Source organism: Diabrotica virgifera, chromosome 4 (assembly GCF_917563875.1).
Source record: "Diabrotica virgifera virgifera chromosome 4, PGI_DIABVI_V3a".
Classification (NCBI taxonomy): Eukaryota; Metazoa; Arthropoda; class Insecta; order Coleoptera; family Chrysomelidae; genus Diabrotica; species Diabrotica virgifera.
Window position 1 is genome coordinate 263,320,102 of NC_065446.1, and position 6,220 is coordinate 263,326,321.

Consider the following 6,220-nt stretch of genomic DNA (forward strand, 5'->3'; position numbering starts at 1 on the left):
CCTAGAAACTTTGCTGACTTGGTTGGTGTTACTAAAACATTATTAAACAAAAAACTACAGTCCGGTGGAAATCTTTGAATAGTGTGGAAGTTGACGGAGATTGTTTTATCATAGTTTATCATGAGTTTGTTACTATGACACCATTTTGAAAATTCGTTAAGAACAATGTTTATTTTCTCATTTAAACCTTTTTCTGTAAAATCAGAGAGAATTATACACGTATCATCCGCATACATAAGGACCTTGCCTTCAGATATATAAGAAGGAAGATCGTTAATAAAAATTAAGAAAATTAGTGGACCTAAGACACTTCCTTGTGGGGTGCCCATATCTATGTCGTACGGACTGGATAGTGTATCATCAATTTTCACTATCATTTTCCTGTTTTTAAGAAAATACATAAACCAATCATTGAGGGGACCTCTAATACCTAAAGAATCCAGTTTTTTGCTAACGAATACGTGATCAACAGTATCGAACGCCTTACTTAAGTCAAACATCAAGGATACAACAAATTGACCCTCATCCATCCTATCACTAATAAATTGAGTACACTCAACCAAGCTAGTCTCAGTAGATGATCCTTGACGAAAACCATGTTGATTATTACAGATCAGTTTGAAACTCGATAAGAATTTTTCAACTCTACTACTCGCAGCCTTTTCGATTATTTTAGAAAACAAGCTTAATAAATGTATAGGACGATAATGATCCATATTCAGACGGTCACCTTTTTTGAAAAGCATAATTACTGACCCAAGTTTCAGACTAGAAGGAAACTTACCTTGAGTAACTGATATGTTTACAATATTAGCTAACGTGGGTGCTATAATTGATTTACAACCTTTAATCACTGAAGCCGGAACACCGTCGGGTCCAGAACATTTTTTATTTGGCAAATTATTAATAATTTCAATAATATCATCTACAACTGGATTAAAAAACATACTATTGTTCAGTTGTGGACCGGTGGTACAACTGCGTGAGAAATTAGAGCCAAAATGGGCCGTAAGCTTATTAACAACGGCAACTGAGAGATGATCACCAAAAGCCATTGCTTTATCAAAAGAATTAGTGATTATTTGATTTTTGTATTCTACTTTTGGTATAGAATTATCGGTCTTTTTGCCCTTAATACAATTGACCATATTCCATACTGTTTTATTTTTATTACTGGAGTGATCGATTTTATTTCTAAAATATTCTTTTTTTTTCTATCATTGAACTAACTTCCTTTTTTAATAAAGAAGAATAAATATTTAAAGACCGCAAGTCCATAAAATATCAGTAACGAAGAAAAATTAGTTCAGTAGCTGTTGAGACGTAATTTAAGTACTGAAATAAAAATATGGTACTAAGCTAAGGTAAGCTAATAGCCTCCTTTCAACATCAGAGGTGTGTTCAAAAACGATCTACAAAAATGTAATAACAATAATAATAATATAAGAATAATAATAAACAAGACGGTGAGGTCCTCAAAGTTCCATAGCAAGTTTTTTCTTGGTTTTTATCTTCCGCGGCACCCTACTTAATTCGAAAGCTGCCTTGCTATGGACTGTGCAAGTTGCTCACCACATTTTCTCTATATACATACATACACATATGCATACATATACTTTTAATACTTGACACTACAAAACTATTTTGGTACTTGATAGAAACATCACCAATGCATTATACATACATACTCTCTTGTCCATTGGCTAAGATACTAAGGATATTAAAAGGAGCTGGTATCTTAAGTCAATGTAGCTGCTGAATAAATCGATCTGTTTCATTCTTATATTTTTGACATTAAAAAAAATATGATCTAAATCACCTTTTTTTAAAACCTTTTTATATACTTGGCTTGGTTGGTGTCACGGACTCCGCAAATTTTGTAATCCATTTTAAAAATAGTTCTAGGCTACCTAGACACCTGAAATTTTCAGGACAGCTTAGAACTAACTAACAATGCAATATTTAACTTTTATTATACAGGGTGATAGATAATTAGTGAGGTTAAGCTCCGTAGATCCGTTATAGTAATGTATAGCGATAAAACTTAATAACAAAAATTGTAGCGAACTTTGAGCTTCACATTACAAAATTTGTTAGAATGTTACAGGGTGTTCGATAACATAGTGGCAGACCAAACTTATGTTTTTTTTTAAATAGACCACCTTGTATTTTATTTTATATTCGAAATCTTCGAAACTTTTCGATTACAAAAATATAAATGTTTGGTATGTTATAAGCGGTATTTACAAAGTTATAACCAATTTTATATGAAAATCGTAACAAGTTTAACTACCTTTATAAATAAAAGCAAGCACAAGGGAAATGGTTTATTAAGGTCATATTTTTTAATTTATTGTCAAAATTTTCGTAAATGGTTGTTTTGCTAATTTTCTTTATATTGAATACAGGGTGAGTCAAAACGCAAGTACATTATTTTCTCAGTAATTTTAAATAGACCACCCTGTATTTTATATCATTATCGAAAAGTACCATTACCATACTATAATTTTTGTATAACATTTCCTATGTGTAAATTTATTAGTTTTCGAGATATTTTCATTTTTTAGAGCAAAATTATTAATAATTACGGGTCTTAATCTTTCCAAATTTTAATTAAGCCATGACTGAATAATTGTCTAAAACTTACAATAATTTACGATTACTGATTATCAATCTGTAATCAAAGTTGGCTACAATTTTTGTTATTAACTTTTATTACTATCTATTTAGTCCTGTCGCCAGGGGGGGTACAACGGCCTCGTTAATTCAGATGGACTTACTCAAGTTTTTTTTATGTATTTTGACCCGTAGAACACGAATTTTTTGGGTAACAGTTGATCCGGATGTCGATAAGATTGTTATAGACCAAGAACTTGAGGAATCAAATAACAGCGATTTTTGGCAAAACAAAACAATATTTTGTATTTTTTGGGCCATTTTAAGTAAAAAATATTTCTACAAGTTTTTTCGTAGGATGCACAGTTTTCGAGATAAACGCGGTTGAACTTTAAAAAAATCGAAAAATTGCAATTTTTGAACCCGAATAACTTTTGATTAAAAAATAAAATAGCAAGTCTGCTTACCGCATTTGAAAGTTTAAGTCAAATTATATCGGTTTTGATTATTTGCATTGGTAAAAATTTATTTTTTTATTGTTTAACAAAGCTATAAACACGTAGGGTTTCCCGTGCTTTTACATGCGTTTTAACGCATGTAACGTAGAAATAGTCTTGATTGCACTAGTACCTATTCTACCTACTCGTTCGATTTTAAATGAGAAATCATAGAAACATCACTCACGCACTAGTTGTTTGTAGCTTTGTTTAGCAATAACACAATAAATTTTTAGCAATGCAAATAATCAAAACCGACATAATTTGACTTGAACTTTCAAAGGCGCTAAGCAGAATTGCTATTTTATTTTTTAATCAAAAGTTATTCGGGTTTAAAAATTGCAGTTTTTCGATTTTTTGAAAGTTCAACCGCGTTTATCTCGAAAACTGTGCATCCTACTAAAAAACTTGTAGAAATATTTTTTGCTTAAAATGACCCAAAAAATACAAAATATTGTTTTGTTTTGCCAAAATCGCTGTTATTTGATTCCTCAAGTTCTTGGTCTATAACAATCTTATCGACATCCGGATCAACTGTTACCCAAAAAATTCGTGTTCTACGGGTCAAAATACATAAAAAAAATTTGGGTAAGTCCATCTGAATTAACGAGGCCGTTGTACCCCCCCTGGCGACAGGACTAATTACTATAACGGATCTACAAAGCTTTACCCCACTGACCAATCACACCGTATGGATAAATCGATTTTTTATAATTTCAAACTATTTTAAAAATGTGACTAATGCAATGATATTTTAAAGTACGTTAATAAATCGATATCTACAAACTGATGGTGCCTCAGTGGCAGATCGAGAGGTCCCCAGTTGGAACCCGGCTGTTGCGTATCTTTTTTTAATTGTTTTAATAAATAACTAAAAGTTTATATACTTAAAATTATATATACCATTTTAAAAAACCGTGATATTATAAAAAATGCTATCTTATACTAGTGTAATTTTTGGAATCATAATTATAAATAACAGTTAATTCACCTGCTAAAAATTCATATTTTATAAGTTAATTATTCATTCCCAAGATATTTTGTCCTATATACGAGTACAATAACAAAACCGTGATATTATAAAAATTACTTTTTTATTAAAGTGTAATTTTTGGAATTTAAGCATTTTATCGTTAAATCGTTTATCGTTAAATTATTTTATATTCTTTCCTATAAATCATAAAAAGGTTTTATTATAAAAAAGTTCTTTTTTATAAAAGTGTAATTATTTATCACAATTTGGACATCGATCATTTTCGAGAACACGAATTTTATGCAGATGTGTGGGATAACAGGCGCGATCAAAACGAAGACGTGTGATGTATTTTCTTGAATAATTATATGGCTGGAACCACGTTCTATTCGGTATTTTCTTTTGTATACTACAGTTATTGCGCCTTGTTTGACATACAATTAAAAATTTTATATTCTCCATTGGCGCGCATACAGGTCATATTACCAGTATGCACGCCAATGATGAATATAAAATTCTTAATTTTATATCAAAAAATGCGTAATAACTACCTCTTAAAACCCACCAAATTTCATTTTCATATCTCAACCGCTTTTAGAGCAATAAATGAATCGTCAGTTTGTAAGATAAATTTCAACACCCCGTATCTCGGAAACGAAGCATTTGCGGATATAAGTTTATAAAGCAAACTGTCATTTGTTTTTCATGTAGAATTATCCTTTAAAGTTGGTCGTACACCCTGTATTGATGAAAAACATGGCTAGTTGTTAAAGTAGAATATTCCTCAGGGTGTGGTGAACTTTGAGAAAAACCACAGTTTGATTGGTACACCCGCTAATTGACAGGTACAATAACAATTTACCTAGCTAGCAACAATATTATTACAGCGATATTGTTAAAGAATAACGCTACAATATATTAAAAAAAAAAAGAATGTGTGTGTACTTTGTACGCACGTAAGAAGTTATACTTCTATTATATGATTTCAATGAAATAAAATACTTTAAACAGTGATTTAGCAACGAATAACATACTGTCTGTGTGCGCATGCGCGCAGAATAATAAAAATTCACTCTCTATCGCGCCTAAAGAAGTATAACTTCAAAAATCACTTAAACCGAAAAACAGGTTTAGGAAATTCGAAACATAAAAAATTTGAGACTCATTTTTAAGGCGGAGCGTTAGTTTCTTGGGGTAGTGTAAATCCCCCGTATTTTCTCTTCTCTTTCCTGGTACTGATTACTGATGAAAGGTATGATTTAAGACAATAGAACAAAAGCATTTGCGGACGATATAGTGTTAATGGTAAGAACTGAAAGGGGACTGCAGAGGATTTTCAAACCCATTTAAGCGAATGCGGACTGATTATTATTAATGAACAACAAACAAAGTATATGGAAATGGGGCAAATCGTATATGAAGACATACATATTATGTTACTAAGGAAGAAAAATCTTCTCTTGTAGGTAGATGGTATATGATTTATTAAAATTTTTTGAGAAAATTTTAATAATATACCATCTACCTACAAGACAAGATTTTTCTTCCTTAGTAATTTTTGATTATGGTATACAGCCAATGAGAGAAATTCTTTCCTTTTTAACATACATATGTGTGTCTACCTCATATGAAGACTACCACAAACAATGAGAGTAAAAGAGTATTGCTTCAAAAAGGTGACAAAATTTGAGTATCTAGGAGTAACCCTAGCAAGTAAAGGAAAAGAAAGATAAGACATTGCGAAGTGAAATTCGTGAGGAAGGAAGACTGTGAGTCCTACACGAACTACTAAGAGCAACAAACATCTCCAAAGAAGCAAAATTGAGACTAGACCGAACAGTGTTCCAGCCCACAGTCCTTTAAGGGGGGGGGGGTGTGGTTTGAAAGTACCCCACAAACCTTATGGAAATTAGGGCCCAGTGGATTTCGTTCATACTTTGGGAAAATACTCTTTGAAGCATCCTGATAAAAAGTTCTCATGGGCACAACTCAATCGTGTGAAGGATTTTCAAGATATAGAGGCACAAACTCGGAAAATTGTAAGATTTACTGGGTATTCCAATTCCCTGAGTTACTGTTTATCTGACAACATGTAGAAGTTTGGATTAAGGAAAAGTACTAGTAGTCTAGGATT